Here is an 18367-nt window from a genome sequence, read left to right as displayed (position 1 = left end):
CTCAAGCTGGGCCAGTCGTTAGTCAACCACTCCCACAGTTTCTGCATGACCTTTACCCCAGCACATCTGTAGGCAAAACAAATTGTAGATTGAAGGTTTTCTGGCTAGGGTGATGTCCCAGTCCCTCCACTAGAAGTCTTGCCTGGAGGCAGTGGATGGCCAGTTCAGGATCTGTTTCCCCCGTTGTCAGAAATCCTAGCTAAGGTCACCCGCATACATTTTAAGGAGTTTCCACTGCATGAGGTCTGTAGCTTGTCTCCAAGATGTCCCCCCAATTCCAGTTATCTCTCCCAATACCCTCTGTAGTGAGAATTTTAAATTCTTAAGATACGCAGTGATATGAATACGTTTGTGTTTTAATCCCAGGGGTGGGCTATAGGGCTGCTTCAAGTTTGTCCACAAACCTATGATTGTCTTAGTCCCTAGTAGCCGTGTGGTTTTGGCCAGCTGCAGGTAGTTCATGTTTGGGATTCTGGGGACTCTTGAGAGGATAGAACTATGAAAGACCCCAAGAGGACCTGGTGCAGCTGCTGCTCCCCCTGTTGCTGCTGCTTCTTCTAGGTTTACTATTGCTGGAATTGCTAGTTTGCTGTTTTTCTGGACTTTTGGTTGGAGATAGCCTGATGATGGAGATTGGATTTGCCCCAAGGAGCTTACTGGCCCTAATTAGCAGGAAGTAGTCTAAAGAGACATACTGCCCCTTTCCCCCTAACCTTCTGTCTCTCCTCCTAGTGTCGGGGGGGGTCGGAAGGGATTGGGGTGGAATAAGGGTTAGAGGGTTGGATAAGAACCCAATAAAGTAGGGTCCAAGAAAAGTATGCCAACAACTCTCCCTCCATCCTACCTATACCTGATCCTTCCTGTCCCCGTTTCCCCCCACTGTTTACAGTTACAAACAAGGAGACCAAGGTGCTGGGTTTTGGGGGAAGAAGGCAGGGTACAAGACATTTATCTGTATATGCACAGCATGACAGAGGCAGGCTGTTCCAGAACCAAAGGCCACCACCCCTTACTGTTTTTTTCTTTAGCTGTTGTTATGTGTGGGTATCCTTAAATATATAAATACAGCACCCTCAGTCCATATGGTCTTACATTTATGTATGCTTTCAGGGCTGAACATTTGGTATCAGATAGCTAATTGTTAAGCTCTTCCCTGTGGAAGACTGTTTCTGCTCCCAGCATTCCTTAATTGTCTGCAGTGTTTTGTTTTGGGTTGAGGCCTGGTGAGCTTACCCCCTTTCCAAATGTTAGCATGTCCTATTGGTATCACCTTTGTTCCGGTCATGGTTAGGCAGCCATGTTGGTGGTGAGATTTCACTTGTGTAGTTTCTCGGACATTTCTAGGAGACATGGTCTCACAGCAAACTTTTCCTATGGCTCTTATATAACCTATACCTGGGGCTGTAAACCTAGCCAACTGCTCGAGGATCCTTGGAGAAGAGCCTAAACCGCTTAACCAAGCCATCCTAATCCCTAAGTATATTCTAGATATTTGGGTTTTTTCTAATATTTTATTTATTTATTATATATGGGTACACTGTAGCTGTCTTCAGACACACCAGAAGAGGCCATCAAATCTCATTACAGATGGTTGTGAGCCACCATGTGGTTGCTGGGATTTGAACTCAGGACCTCTGGAAGAGCAGTTGGTGCTCTTAACCACTGAGCCATCTCTCTAGCCCTAGATATTTGTTTTTATATCCACAGATTAAGTTTAATCCTGACTTATCAAGGAAACTTCTCTTTGCAACAGATGGATACCATGACAGAGAATCACAACCAGTCAAAATGCAGAGTTGTGAAGTCCGTTCTCAGTCGATAACATCTACACTACAATTTCTGTACCTAAGGTTCAGGCATCGCATTGTAGAAGCAGACAGAAAGATTGTCAGAGCCAGAGGAACAGGAAGTCAGCATGACGTTTGGAGGAGATGCTTGGGGCATCCAAAGGAGGAGCATCTACCTCTACCTTAATTCATCCCTCCCTGCACCCAGGCACCACCCTTAAGCTACCCCAAAGCTCAGGAGATGGGCAGGTAAACGGGCAAGCCTCCAGCTCAAGTTCAGGTCTCCTCTTAGCAATGAGAAAGACTGTTCTGTGGGCTCCTCATCCGTGGCCTGTCAGGGTCTCCATCACCCCAAGGGCTTTGATGAGCTTGATTAGAACCATGAAGTTCACCTTTAGGGACAGTGAAGGTCCCAGCAGCACAACAGCAGCAAGAGAGTGGGTGCGGGCAGAGAAGATGGCACTGGGTTCTACCTCCACACTCTGCAGGAACTTGGGACGCATCTCTGCATTGGTTTTCCTCATCTGTTGGGCCAGATAATTGTCAAGGCCTTCATAGTCCCAATGACTGGCATTAGATGTGCATCAGATACATTCGGTGGTAGATAGTATTATCTGTAATACTCAACTCTGCTCTGTGGGCACAACCCTTATCGCTTGCCACATACACAACCCATTTATTTACTCACAGAGCTCAGCAGCAATGTCCCCTCTCACAGCCTTGTATCCTGATGGTGTCCTCCTAAGTCCTCTCACACAACCAGATCTCAGAAGAAAAATGAAACAAAAGGTAAGGCCTGCCCTCTGCTTTGGTTTAGCCCTTTCTTGCCTTATCCAGTGAGTTCAGGTGTTTCAAGCCTGTGAAGCTGGCTCAGATCGTATGACTTCCACTCTGGGGACCAGATAGACCTTTATCTACCTGGATTTAGAAGCCAACCCCTACTGACAGCACACTAATAAGAGGCCAAATGACCTTTTAGCAACTGAATTAAATGGTCGCTGGCACCACAACTCTACCTGATTTAAGGGATGTTTGGGATGTGATTAGTCAGAGCATGACACTTCCCTCGATGTTCACACTCAGCTCTCCAGGATCTATGCCCAGTACCTGGTGGGTATTCCTGTGCACGCACTGTCCTCTGGACAGAATTAGTGCCCATCATTTTCACACAGACAGCGCCTCAAAGCCTAATGCTCCCATTTCTCCTCCTTATTGCTTTGCATGCACAGTTAGCTCCGTCTTTCACTAAATCAGTGCTTGGCCTCCCTACAGCTGTCTCCACATTCCTTACACTGCCCTCAGCCATGTGGGGCATATTGGTCAAGCAGATCCCCAGATGCCTCCAGATCTGGAGTCTAAGGCCAGGATGCCTGCTGCTCCCTACCCCACTAGGGAGATGTCTTTGTGAGGTCTGAATTGAACCTGTTCCAGGACCTCTTGAATGAGACTCACGGAGACAATGATCGATGCAATAGCAAGAGGAGTTTAATTCTAGCATGCTGGGGACCTCCCATTTCAAGGGGGAGATGACCCGGAGTAGACTCTGACAGGGAGTTACATACCTTGCAAACAATTGGTAACTAGGCAGGGTATTATTGATGGGGCAAAGCTGACTCGTGATCAGTGGACTATTCTGGACTTTCCAGGGTGGTGGTTGGGAGTCAAGGGGAGGTTGGTTGGGAGTTACAGGTGGCTTTGTTTGACAGTTTGGCTTGCAGTTGCTCCAGGAACTAACTACTCCCTGGAAGGGAGGGGTCTTTGTGCTTGGAGGTTTGTGGTGGAACTTAGATTGACCCCCAATCTTCTCTTGTCCTGCCTGGCTCCTTTCTCCTTGAGCACATTTGCAGAGTTTTCAGTGGCTGGCCACTGGCATCTTTTGTAATTGTCTTATTAAAGCCACTGGACCTCTGAGCCCCAAACATCAGTCTAAGGACCCACTGCGGATACAGCACCAAGAACTGCTCATTTAACTCTTAAGCAGCTGGCTGGCTGATGAGCCCTAGTGAGCGGTTTCTCCAATGGTCTCTAGAGGGGAGACACTGTTTATAGTTATAACAACGAGACCAAGGCCCTGGGTTTTGTGGAAAGAAGACAGGGCACATGACATCTATCTGTCTGTGCCCAGCATCACAGAAGCAGGCTGTTCTGGAACTAGAGAGGCCCAGTAGCTTCCAGGTATGGTAGAGTCATCAGCTTTTCCCAACAGCCCTCTTCTCTCTGTAGCCTGGAGATTATTCTTAGGAGTCTGGCTTAGAGGCCATTTCTTCAAATTCTCTAAGTTATTAAACTACTTCCCTTAAATATTCTTGTGCATGAAGTAATTAATTGATCAATTAATTTTTTTTGTCTGTAACTAAGAAATCTGTCCAGCACCCACGTGTCAGAAGAAAATGGAGCCAGCATTAGAGCGCTGGCAAAGGTGGTGGTAAAATGTATGTCTAGCATGGGGTAATTGTACTGAGAGTTCTGGGATTGTGGTTTCTTTAAACACATGCACACGCACGCACACGCGCACGCACACACAGAGGAGAGAGAGAGAGAGAGAGAGAGAGAGAGAGAGAGAGAGAGAGAGAGAAGAATGTGCCTTCATTTTAATTCCAGGGGTGGGGATATGGAGCCACTTTGCAGCAGCTGACTGTGGTTTGCCCTGTGCTCTAGCAGAGGCATGGTTTTGCCAGTTGAAGATTGTTTCTACAATTGTGTGATGTTTGGAATTCTGGAAAATTTTCAGAGAGTATATAAATGCTAGGGCCCTGAGAGACAGAGGGAATGGTTGTTGGTCATTCAGGGGGATGGTTGTGGTTTGTTAGTAGTCCTGCTCAGAGGAAAAAAAAACAAGAAAGAAACAAGATTCATAGATATCTCTCTGTCCTCTGGATCCTTCTTTCCCTCCTATCTAGTGATAGGGGGAGAAACCAGGTATGCATAAAAAGGTGGGGAAAAGAAGAACCCACAAGGTAGCAAGGAGAGGCTACAAGCAAAGATGAAACTAAATCCACAAATCTGTGTCTCTTGCCTATGTCTGTCTCTCTTCCCTCTATTCTTTCCCTCCTATCAAGTGATAAAGGGTAGAAGAAAGAACCCATGATGTAGCCTACAGGTAGCCATCCCCCTCTGATTGGGTTTAATGCCCACTCCACAGGAGGAAGCACAATGCCTGGACTATAAATCTAAAGCCAGGCCTAAGAAGCTCACGGGTGCCAGGGGTGAATGTGTCACTAATAAATAGTTTGCTAAATGGACAGAGTATAGAGAGGCTAATTAAATTAGCATCTTTGTAGCCACCGATTAGTGTAAGTCTCAGATATCATCAGAGAAGGTTCTTGGTGCAGGGGATGGTGATTAGTGCAGAAAACTGGTTCAAGTGCAGAAAATAAGTATGAGGGGCTACTCAGTCATAATAGGGACAACCGTATCACACCCTCCCCCTGTGCTGGGATCTGAGACAAGGGGCTCACCCACCTCTCACCCCTGCTCTCCCTCGAGTGAATCGGCTGTGATTCACCCACAGGCCAACTCTTATAAGGGACATCTGAGTGTGTGTTATTCACAGTTACTTGAATTTCAAGATGGCAACAGCAGTGTCGTGCCTGGAGGGTACCATGCTACAACAACTGCCTAAGGAGACTGCCTCAAAGGAAAAAAAGAGAAAGAGAGAGAGAGAGAGAGAGAGAGAGAGAGAGAGAGAGAGAGAGAGAGAAAGAGAGAGAGAGAAATGTAAAGAATTGTCTAAATTTTATAACATGAAATCTTGACAGGAAAAGATTGGTTTCTTCCCTCTGACCACTTTCACCCACAATCCTGCCTGGGCATCCCACCCTCTTTGCTAGCAGGTGAACCAAACCTTCAAAAACAAAGCCATTTCAGTAGCTTTAACCCTTGGACACGAAGAACAGGGTTCCCCAGCTTTTTCCTGGGGACACAACGATGTAGATTCTGGTTAATGCCAATCTCCTGATTGCCTTAGTCCCTCACCTGTGGGCTAACTTTTCAAGGTCGTTGTTTAGAAGTGAGCTGGAGCCTGAGGATGGCTTACAGCACTATAAACAGACATCTGTCCATCACTCATCCCCTGTCATCTGTGAGGAATCACATTGTAAAAGCCTTTCAAAGATGGTCGGGCAGAGTGTGTCCGGCAAACACACAATAGCAGAATCTGGAGCTTTAGTGGTGCCTTGGGTCTGACCCTACCTGACCTGCTCCCGCTAATGGAGCCCTGCAAATGTCACTCTCTCAGCCTTCCCCTGATGCCTCCTGCCTGTAATCATACCGAATACTAGGAGACTTGACGCTCAAGGCAAGGCAAGGCAGCCAAAACAGCGGCAGAATTATGGCCAGGCTCTAAAATGACTTGAGTCTTTACACCTGGCTGTTTAAACAACTGCTCAGACTTTCAAAGGTGACACAATCCAGAGGGGAAAAGGAAGTGATCATCCCCCATCAGCAAGGGAGGCTCCGGGAACTGTAGCCTGCTGACCCACAAGCATGTCAAACGAGTCAGGGATGACGCGCAGCAGGACCTCCCTATCGAAACGACAGAGGCTGGGTTGTTTCAAGCACCACACAATAGGCATCTCAGAGATGAGCCAGTCTACCCTCTTCCTTTTACGGCATGTTTAGGGATGTTGTCAACCCTTGGTCCATGCTCCTGCCTGCATGTGTCATAGCGTCTCTTCCATGGATGACCTATGTTAAAGGGCAACTGGAGTCAGTGACTTGTGGCCAAGGAATCCTGGACACTCAGGCTCTCCAGGGGCAGGGTTCTCTCGATGAGAGAGAGGCTCTAGGGAAGATGGAGAAGGCAGCACAGAGCTTGGTGGTGAACTCAAGAGCAAACCCTCCCATTGCTCATAAGTTAGGTCTATCAGACCTCAGGAGCAGAGGGACACGCTTACAGGAGTTCAAGGACAAAAAAGGAACCAGGGTTTCCTTGTCTAGAACTTCCCACTAAAACAAAATGAAACAAAACCACAGCAACAAAAAACTTTCTCTACTCAATGGTCTCTACTGTGTGGCCCTGAATGACTGACCCATCTACCCTGATTCAATAATCAGTCAACCCCCCAACTCCCAGACTCTCTATATCTATCATCTGTCTGTTTGTCTGCCTCTATCTATCTATCTATCTATCTATCTATCTATCTATCTATCTATCTATCCATCCTCCCCCCCCTCTCTCTCCTACTATAATCTCCCAAATTTTCTCTTTCTAAATAGCAACCCCACACTCCCTTCACCCTTGGGACCCCATCACTCATGGGCCCCTCTCCATCTCAACAGGAGTCAGTACTTGGTCTGAGACTCAGAGTCAAAGGCTAATGACCTTGTATAGTCATTTAATGAAGAAGAGTCATGGAGAGTCGCCTCTACCTGCTGAAGGAGCTGCTGAACCACCCCACCTCAGGCATACAAACTGACACTAGTAACAGCCCTCTCCATCCTAGCACAGAGAAATGAGAGTTCATAACAAACGAACAAAGGGGCAAACTAAGAAAGAGGTAAACTAAGACACATTCTCTTGTCTTAGCTCTAAAGACCATAAACGTCTTCGGTAAGAGAGTGGGCTCTTTGCGGGTAATGAGATGGCTCTGCAGGTAAGGGATCTTGCGTATGGGCCTGATGACCCACACGGCGGCAGAGAGAACCAGCGACTTAGCGTTGTCCTCTGACATCCATATGCTTGTCCTGGTACCATCACTCCCGTACTGAGTGTGCGCACACACATACACAAGCACAAACACTACCTTGTTTCACTGAGACGGGGGTCTTGCTATATAGCCCAGAACGACCTCCAGTTCTTCATCCTCCTGCCTAAACCTCAGGAGTACGTGAATGACAGACACGCATCTCTATACCTGGCTAGAGAGAAGTTCTCAGAACGACAACTGTAGCCTGGGCAAGGCTCGGGCACAACGCTGACAGACCAGAGGAAGGCATCAGAAATGTGAATAACATTTGTCCTCCACTCTAAACACAGCCCACTCATTACTTCTCTTCTATCTCTCTCTCTTAACAACGATGGAATAAACCCCAGTCCAGCAAATGGCAAATTTGTGTTTTAAAAATGCACTTGGATTTTATTAATTCACTTTCTTATACATAATTCAAAGGGGGATTTTATTTCAGTGCTTTGCTGTGCCTTTTAGTTGTTATTCCTTCTAGAAATAGCCCTTTGTGGGGTTGGGGATTTAGCTCAGTGGTAGAGCGCTTGCCTAGGAAGCGCAAGGCCCTGGGTTCGATCCCCAGCTCCGAAAAAAAGACCCCCCCCCAAAAAAAAGAAATAGCCCTTTGTTTATACTAGGTCTGAAGTTCCATTAAAGGTTTTGGGGCTTGATCTCTCCCTTCCCTGCCCCACCCTCCGCCTCTCTCTCTGTGGAGGGGGTTAATTTCATTTTCTTAAGACTGCTGTGTGGGAGTTAGTCTGGGTGGTTACTCTGTGGTGCAGTCATTTTGTAGGACAATGTGGGCGCTGTTGCCGAGTCAGGGTTGGGATGAGGGAGGAAAGATAGAAATTCCAGAAAACAGGCTCATTCTGGGGAAGATCTTGCCTCAGCCCCAAATCCTGAGGGCAGAGGAAATGGCCTGATTCTGAATCTAAGAGGCTGAACCCCTTTGTCAGAACCTAGAGACCCAGTTCCCAAATAAGCATAAAATTGGTAAAAGAAAGAAATCCATTTTACCCCAGTCCTGTGACGTCAGGCATTGTTGGTGCTGGAAGTCTCCCTGGTTTGGGAGATTAAACACCAAAGCCTCCTAACAGGGGAGGCAACCAAGAGAACTGCCCCCACCAGTCTCTCAGCTTCCTGGCTGTCTCCTACCAAGTTGGAACTAGTTAGTAATCGTGTGGCCAGGAGTTTCCTAGTCTCCTGTGGAGAAGGCATAAAACACAGATGAGACTTGTAAGAAGCACCAGTGCATCGGGAGGGACACATGGACAGAAGGGTGGAAAAGGAGGGCAAACCTGACTTGAAGAATGTGGGCTGTCAGAGAACATGGCTCCTCCTGTAGTACCTTCTAGACCACCAGACCTAATCCATTCTAGCTATGCTCACACTCCCCGTGACCCAACAGCATCGACAGCTCAAACAAGGCCAGTACCACTCTGCAGAGCCTGGAGCTGTAGACTGAGGTCTTGTGCCAGTCTGAAGCCAGAAATCCGTGGCACGGTGGTGCGTTTACAATCTATACCTCGAACCTCAGCTGTGCCCTCTGGCTGGGCCTCTCCTAAGATCAAGCTACCCTGTGAGGCCTGACAAAAGGGGTCCAATCACGCTCTTCTCAGGGGGACGCTGTAGCCTCAGGCTCTGCTTTCGAGGTCACTGGCTGGGCATCCATCTGAACGCAGTTACATTAAAACATAATGGCTTTCCGATCCTTAAAATAGCAGCCGATTTTTCTCCTGACAGTTTCTGTCCACCGTCCTCCTTACAACAGACCCTTCTTAGCTTCCGCTAGGAAAAGTCTTTTGCTAAAACAACCCCGCCTGTTATACTCCCGAAGAATAGTCCATAACTGTCCGGGGCAAGCAGATCAGTACTAGCTTAAAGGCAAAGCCCTTTGCTTTCGACTCACTGAATAAAACATGAGGTAAAGCTACCGGTCATCCCTCAAACTTGTCGAGAACAAGAGATCAAAAATGAAAGGGCAGGAAAAGTTCTTTGACGGCCTTAAGACCAGGTGGGGTCTACCTGCTAGGGCCTCACTTGATCTGCCTAATGGCGGCTGGAGCTATTCATAACTACGAGAGGCCAGCTTTGCCTCACTACTGCTAAAATGCTGTAAAGATGAGGACGCTCGGCAGTGAATGGCTACATTTGTGTTGTCTAAAGCCGAACCTATCTTAGTGCTCGCCAGCTCACAACTTTACATATCCATGAGAATATCTAAATATTTAAATATTCACGAGGAGGGGATGCCCCCCTCCACTGACTACCACTCTCTGCCTCATACATGCCATCCCCCAGTCAACGGCAGAGTTCCTTCTCAGAACAGTCAACAAAATATGTTTTATGATGATGGCATCTCAGAGGCAAAGACCAACTCGTTTCAGCTGAGTGCTTTCTGGCTGGAGGGTCCATTTTCTCATTTTAAACTTTCAGGGTGTGACTGAGAGGCAGAACGCTTGCCTGGCATGCTGGAGGTCGCGGGTTCAGACACGCATGAGGGAAATGGGAAGATCGGCCATGGCGTCTCCAATGGAATTAAAAAGATCATGAAGTCGCCATTCTCCTTTGACTTGACCCGTGGCAGCCCACTGTATACTTAGCGTCTGATTACCTTGTGTTACCAAGTGTTCTCAAGCATATGCTTTAGTAGACAGACAGGAAGATTTGGTGGCTGTATCTTCCTCAAAGGTGATCTTACTGACCAAAATAAAGTCAAACTCACAAGGGGAAATCATGCTATAGGATTGGTAGGCTCTATGGGGTTCCCCTTCCTCCCGTCGGAAGAGCACGTCAGAACGTGTGAATGTCAAAACTCATGGTGCTGATGAACCACCTTATTAGCACTTCCTGTGACTAAGTGCATTTAAGTTTCCCAAGGTGATGAAGTCATCAAGAGGTGACGGTACCGGCTGGCTTTAGCTGGCATGCTGTGCCTTTATGCCAATGTGCTCTGGGATTAACAACAGTTACTCACAGGTCCAACGGGACCTAACCAACAGGTTATATGTCTGATACACACGTCTATAAAAATTACTTTGTATATATAGGTCATAGATCACATTCTGAAACCACATCATCAGACTATTTGTCCTTGTTAGACATCATAACCCGGACAAACTAAGACATTTGGGAGAGCTGGGCATGGGGGGCGTGTGTCTGTAAGCAGAGCAGTTAGAAGGCTTAAGTGGGAGGCTGAGGAGTTTGAGGCCAGCATGGGCTACACAATGAGACCCTGTCTCAAAAGCAAAAAGTTAACTCTGGTTTAAAAGAGGCACTAAAATCTTCTGGAGCCACATTGGTCAAACGCACTGATAGAACTGCCATTAGGTGGCATTTGATCACCTGGGTTAGGACACAATTAAAATAACTGCCATCCATTAAGCAATTTCTACTGCTAACATTTTACCCACACATAGTTAACATCTTACAACTTTTCTAATATTCTCCCCACTTTCATGCATGAGAAAAATGAAATCTTAGGGCCTTTAGAGCCACGGTACAGCCTTGGGTGACCTCAAAGACTCACGCATGTCCGGCTCAGAGGTCTGGGGCTAGCATGGGTGAGCAGAACTTTTAGCAGGTTTCTATTTAAGACTGTTCTAGAATAAGAAGGTTGTGAGTCACCAACAGTAGTTCCCAGGGCTTGAGTCAGAGGACTGACTTCTGCCAACAGCCCTGTTCTCACAAGCACCCACCCACGACGGGGGTCTTCCTCTCGGTGGACACCTCCCGACCCCCCATTCCCCTCCCCCTCCCCCTCCAAATCTGGCAACCGTGCCTGCAGCTTCGAGGGAATGAATTCTGTTGGCTGTTGTGAGCACAGGCTAGGAAGGGGGCTTGGCTCGGTGATAAAGGGGTGACTTCCTTCTCTCTCACTCTCATTGCCAGAAGTTGGGTGAGAGACCTCATTTCGACTCATTCCAAACTGGTGGAAAACAGAAACCAAAACATTAAACTCTGTATCGACTCGCCCCGCCCCACACCCCGACACCGCCCCGCCCCCACCCCGCTCCTCCTCAGAGTGCGCATGCGGAAATAACCCACAGGAACTGAGTCAGGACAGAGTCAGAATATCCAGACCCTGATCCAAGCCAAGGCATTTTCTGTTGACTAGCCATCCCTGTTCGGTTAGGTGTAACTTTACCAAGAACTTTTACAAGTGGATGCTGATGTAACTTTTTGTTTTGTTTTCTTTTCTTTTCTTTTTTCTTTTTTTCGGAGCTGGGGACCGAACCCAGGGCTGATGTAACGTTTTAAAAACTATTCTCGTTCTGCATTAGTAGCTCACGGAGTTTCCCTGTGTAAACCAAGGTAGCCGTCGGATTGTGATGAGCCGGCCTCTGCCATCCAAGAGAGATTACAGGCACATGTCATCTCTCTCGTCATGTACACATTATTTTCACGATGGGAATGGGACGTGCTTAGTGCAGAAAACTGGAACCATAGAAAAGAGAACAAAGAGACCCACCTTCCCTTCCCTTCGGCCCACCTGTTTCTTGGCACACAGGGGATGAACACTGCAGTCTCTCCTTGATGAACTATGACCTCTCTCTGGATCTATAGGAGGTTCAGGGTACCCCACCATTTAATTCTAAATGCAAACCTCTCTGCTTGAATATTCTAGGGCTTGGTAGCTACTCGGCCTGTTGCTTTTCCTTCTGTTGATACTGACTAAAGCCCAACAGGCAGGGGACAAGTTGCTTTCCCGAAACAATGACTTTAGTGACAACCAGATATTCCTTTTCTACATAAACACATTCAGACTCCCCATTTGTACTGTACAGAATACTTTTGGAAGAGACAAGAACAAGAACCGAGCCTCAAATGTATGCATAGAAAGAGCTCTTCAGAAGGATGCTACTTTGAAAAGAGGAGGACCAGCCTGGCAGGCAGGAGTGTTTCAGCTCAGTGAGCAAATCTTCGCCCATACTTCACTCGCTTCCCCCGAGGAGGCCGGATGTGACTACTCAGCTAAAGACTAAATCCAATGAGGATCCCCCAGCAAGCTATCCTCTTTGCCTTTTTAGCCATGTGTGGTCTTTTTCTATCAACTCTGATCCCACATCTCGGTTTTACCTCAGGGTGACAGAGAAGTCAGGCAGGAAAGATTCACAACTGAAGAGAGCCACTGTGGTAGCGGGATTGGGAACGCTGGAGGGAGTGCTTTCGGTTCAGTGGGCTCCACTCTATTCTTGCCACAACAAAAGCTGGCGGGCGGGCGGGGGGGTGGGGGTGGGGGGTGGGGGTGGGGGTGGTGGGGTGGGGTGGTGGTGGTAGGTGGGGGGTGTGTGTGTGTGAGGCTTGCGGGGGGGGGGGGGGGGTGCTGTCTCAGACTGAAAATGAGCCATGCAGATGAAAGATCTGAAAGCTAATTGGAAAAGATTAAACTGTTACTAAGAAGGGATTTGGGAAACTCAGAAGGAAATGTCAGAGTCTGTGCTAGCCTGGTGGTCTGTCTTCCAACTCTTGAAGACAGCACAGGCAGAGTGACTTTGCTCGATGACTTCTCCCAGATACAGGCCGCAGTCCTCATGGTACCTTTTTGTCCATTCAATGCTTATCTGTTTCCCTCCAATTCTGATGGGGCAGAAAATTCCTGTCCTTCTGCTGCCCACTCCCCACTGAAGGGCTATCGCTTGATACTCTGTCCAATCTTGCTGTCTTCTGACCTTGGTTACGATCATTGAGTCAGAGAATAAACACGCCACTAAGGAAAACCAATAAGAATTTTTTAAAATATTATTTATTTATTATAAATAAGTACACTGTAGCTGTCTTCAGACACACCAATAGAGAACATCAGATCCCATTACAGATGGTTGTGAGCCACCATGTAGTTGCTGGGAATTGAACTCAGGATCTCTGTAAGAGCAGTCGGTGCTCTTAACCACTGAGCCATCTCTCCAGCCCGAGTCCTTTTTTAATTTTAATTCTAAGACAGCTTCTTGCATCCTTCAGCCTGGGTTAAGCCCAGACTGGCCTCAAACTTGTAATGGTCCCCAGTATCCCCTCCAGACACAAGCTACCACGCCTGACTCACAGCAAGAGTCTTGAAAGGATTCGGAACTGTGTGCTAGAGAGAGTGTCTGTCTCGTTGAGCTTATGGGTTCAAAAGCCCACACGAGCTTGAGGCCCGTTTAATTTGGTGGGAGAGGGACAAGCTTCTCAGATGAATGGGAAAAGTTTGGCTGAGAATAACAGAGCTCCTGGCTAGAGCAGACAGACCACAGGAAGAAAAGGGAAGGGAAAACAGAGGCCACACTCTGCGTCCCTTTCCAGCAGAGCCTGAGCCAGCCTGGATGGGCTTTCCAGGCAATGAGAACATTTGCAGTTTTGTTCTCAAGCTAAGAAAGTAGAGGTTCCTTTGACATGGAGGCAAAGTCCTGGGATGCTTTCTGACTCCCATTTTATAAAAGTGAGGACACTAAATCCCACGGGGGCGCTGGCTCAGATTAAATATCGAGGCAAGAGGAAGTCCAGGTGCTTCGACCGCTGGCGTCAATAAAACAACCAGCACAGTGAAAACAACCACAGAAAACACGGCTAAGATCCCTTTGCTGAGCCACCCAGACCTGGAGCCCCGTCTAGCAGCTTCCACATCACAAACACAGCCAGACTTTCACACAGCTTCCGCTTCCTAGACTCCCAAATTACCTGCCCCTAAGCCTCACCGTGCCTTCATTTCTCGTTTGATTTTTTCCCCTGAATAAAATACCTTTTTAGTATTACCTCAAAGACCCCAAAGACAAGGCGTTATAGCTGTGCCCCATGGGTAGCCACATAGCAGCGGGGACATTATCTCTTTTTATCCTGAGAGCCAATGACTGCTTAGCTTTTACTGTATGTGTGTGTCCTCCTCTCTGGCCACGTGTCCTGCTTTTGGTATTTGTGGATGTTTGCAACGTCAAGATCACCCAACCTTCCAGTTCAAGCAGCCAAGCAGGAAACCAATTGTTCTCAGAGTTTTAGTTCTAGAAACCTTTCCACTCTGAAAAAAAAAAAAAAAATTACTGTGTGTGCGTGTGTGTGCATGTGTTTGTGTGTGTGTGCGTATGTATGCACGTGCGTGCGTGTGTGTGTGTGTGTGTGTGTGTGTGTGTGTGTGTGTACATTAAAGCCAGACAGAGATGTTGGGTGTCTTCCTTAAACACTATTTAATGAGCCAGGGTCACTCACTGATTGGCTAATTGGCTGGCTAGAAAGCTTCATCAATCTATCTGTCCCTGCTACCTTGACTGGATTTTCAAGTGTGGGCTAGCTCACCTGACTGTTTACTTGGGTGCCAGGGACCTGGACACAGGTCCTCATGTTTATGTGACAAATACTTCCAGAAATGAACCGTGTCTGTGTCTCCATGCCCCCCCCCCCCCGCCATCCCCAGCAGCCCAGCCCACAAGAATTATGGAGGAACCCAAAGAGCTTGTGTGGGCTATCTTGAATCAACATTTACCATGTTTAAAATTAATCTGAAAACGCATTTAAAGACTTAGATACAGTGATAAGGGGAACCAGTTACATGTCTACATAAACAGTTTATGAAAACTGTTTCTCAGAACAAAAAAATGGCTTGGGTGGAATTATTTCAAACTTTCGCAAATACTGTAAATATGTTGCTTAAGTGTAGCCGTGGGTGGGGGTTTCTGCTTCCGAGAGGGGGTCTTGTTGACATAGGCACAGCTCTGTCTTGGAGCCTCCTACTTTGACGGCCGGCTGGCAAAGCTTTCCTTGGAACTGAGTGCAAATGTTGACAGTGTGGGCAGAAAAAGGCCACCACAGCCTTCCTTCCCACAGACTGTTCCCCCACGGAGATAGCTCCTGCCCAGGTGAACTAAGCCTGCATCCTTGATCCAGCTGCACACCCTAAGCCCCACTTACCTGCCTCCGGTCAACTCTGTGAAGCAAACAGGCTTCTATGGTGCTGAAGTTCCTTGAGCAGAGAACCCAGAACACCCGATCCCAGCTTTCTCTGTGTCTGTCTGTCATTTCTTTATTCCCTCATGACCCCAGTCAGGTCCACATCCCTGGAGGACCAAGAAGTTGTCAGTGGGTGTTTTTAAGGTTTCTGGGTCATTCTTATAAACAGGCTTAGAGGCAATCACTAAGAGGTCTTAGTCTCCAAAACCCATCTCAGTTTTTCTATTACCCTCCATTCAGTGAGCAGCTTTGCTACATACCTACCCTGTATGATTTAGAGCACACAGGCCTAGGCGGAAGTAAATAGCATCTTATGCCCTAGCTCCTTTAATGCTTGATATCATTAGAGAAAGCAAGGGGTGGGATTAAATTACAAGCAGACCTAGAGTTTTGCATATGTTTAAAGATGATAAAGTAAGTTGGAAACAAAGGGTCACATGAAACCATCTATAAATAGCCTTGTCACTGTCCGGGAAGGTGACCTTCAATCTCACACCTGAGGGGACACAGAAGGAAGAATGAAGGGCATACTCCAGGATGCTATCATCCAGTCTTGGGGTTCACCGTTGAGGAGGCCAGCCAGGGAGCAATTAAGAAACAATCAAAAGAGCTATGCTTTAGACCTGGGTAGATCAATGGGACCGGTTTAAATAAGGACCCACTAATGAGATGCACTCAGGTTCCCACAGGTCAGAGGGTGAGAGGAGAGCAGGGAGGAGACAGACTGGCTTCAAGGAGCTGTGAAATCCTGTAACTGAGGGGGGTCTGTTTAAAGCATGAACAGAGAACGGCTCATTTGGGATCAGCCTAACTTGCTGATGTGAGTGCCCATGGTGAGGAGGAAAATGTCTGCTCTAGATCACCTGCCTCCCACCAAGGTTCCCTTTAATCAGGACAGCTTTTTCAAGGCAGAGAAACTTTGTGTACACCACACACACACACACACACACACACACACACACACACACACACACACACACCAGAAGCCCTTGCAATTGTCTTCCAGCAATTCTACTCCTTACATGAAGTGCTTCCATCAGCATTTAGAGCAACAGATAGGATAGTAATTTGACTTGCACTGAGAGAGGTTGGTTAGTTGTGCATAAAAGAAGTATCAAGAGCTACTAGAGACGTTGTGTTATTAGAGGCCGTGAATTCTCCAACCCTAAAACACTCCAGGCACTTTTGGCTGTTGTGCGGGTTGGCATTTTGTCTAAGCTCCGCCCCACAGTTATCAGGCAACAGCCAAGTATGCTCCGCCCCGTCCCCTCACCCTGTCTCTCTCCACATGCTCATGGCCGGCCTCTATTTCTCTACTCTCTCTGACTTTTCCCTGCCTCTCCTAACCTCTTACCATACCGTTGTGTGGCTGGTCTCTCAGGGGGAAGGGATGCCTCAGCATGGGCCCGCAGAGGCACCCTCTTCCCCCATACCTTACTATACAGACCCTCTCTCTTTATCTTTTTGTAAATACATCAGTGGGTTTGCTTAAACACAAAAGTAGATTTCCATTTAAATTTTTTTTCTATAATACTTAATCCAAGTGATTCTGCCTAAAGCCGTATTTTCTATTGTTTTAGCAATTTTCACTGGCATTTAAAGTTTTACATTCTTATTTACAAAGTAAATTCCATTAACACATTTTCATTCAAGTATATCACGTGATGTAGAGGACCACATTCACCCCTTACATCTTCCCTCCACAGCACCCATCTTTTCCTAAGAGAGTATAATTTCCATTTCCACATCTTATATATGATTCATACATTTGTAGGAAAACTGCTAATTAAGGTCAAAGTCCACAGTGACTGGGCTCGGCACACTTTGGGGGGCTCACTTCAGTAGCAGGGCTTCTCCTCCTCTGACCTTGTCTTCGGTATTTTAAGCCCCCAAAAAGCCTCTACCTGAGGAATGTCATGTAGCCTCAATTCGCTTATAGAACCAACTTCCTTTCTCCTCACAAAACCTGATCAGCCAAAACCTGAGATTCCTGAAATGCTTCTCTGTGCCAATGAGGTGTTCCAGGTACCCTAAGCCCCCAGTCAACGACCTCTGCCTCTCCTGGAGGACCCTACCCTCAGTCCCCAAGATTTATAAGCCTTCGATCACCCTAAGTAAAGTTGATCTCCTTCCGACTGGGGGTCCCTGTTTGCTTTATTCACCATATGTGACACTTACAGGGCTTCCAACCCCATTCGCTGTCTCTGCTCCCGCCACCCGCGTGGACTATTATCAGCTGCGGATCCACGAGAGCAGGGAGACCCACGTGTCTTTCCTCCAAAGTACGTTTTTGGCATCTTTGCCAAAATTCTAGTAGTGGTTATAGCTGTGCGAATTTATTTCTGGGTCTCCTATGCCGTTCACCGGTCCCTGTGTCTCCCTTTGGCTACTGCCGTGCTGGCTTCGCTACGATGGCTCTGTGTAGAACCTGAAAGCGGGTATCAGGAAGCCTCAGCACTGTTTTTGCTCAGGGTTGCTTTGGCTACTTGGACTCTTGTGTGTTTCCATGTGACTCCCAGGATTCCTAAAAACTTCTGTGAAAAGTGTCAGTGGACTTCATGGAGGTCGTACAGACTTCATAGGTCGTTTTTGGAGCAACAGTCATTAAAAAGGCTATTAATTCCATCAGCCTGGAATGTCTCTGGGTCTTCTATTGTCTTCTTCAAGTCTTTCCTCAGTCTTGTGAGGAAAGTGGTTCCGTTCACTCTTTGGCTTTGTGAACAGGACAAAGCAGGGTCTCTAGTACCAACCCAAGAGTAGACCGTGAGCGGAAGATGCGGTCACAGGAGGACACCACATGCACAACACTGTGTATGCTAAGATATTGGTCACTAGGGGTAGCGATGTAAAGAAAACTTCAAGTCTACCAGACTCCCTAATTGACACTTGCGTGTGGTGATGTCTTCAGGGACTTGTACTCCTCTTCTGGCCTAGCTCCCTCAAAGGCAATTTGGCCCTCCAAGAGAGATGAGACACAGAACTGAGCCGTGCATGCTTAGA

The sequence above is a fragment of the Rattus norvegicus genome, chromosome 4 (assembly GCF_021556685.1).
Source record: "Rattus norvegicus strain SHRSP/BbbUtx chromosome 4, alternate assembly SHRSP_T2T, whole genome shotgun sequence".
Classification (NCBI taxonomy): Eukaryota; Metazoa; Chordata; class Mammalia; order Rodentia; family Muridae; genus Rattus; species Rattus norvegicus.
Note: the sequence above shows the minus strand (reverse complement) of the source record.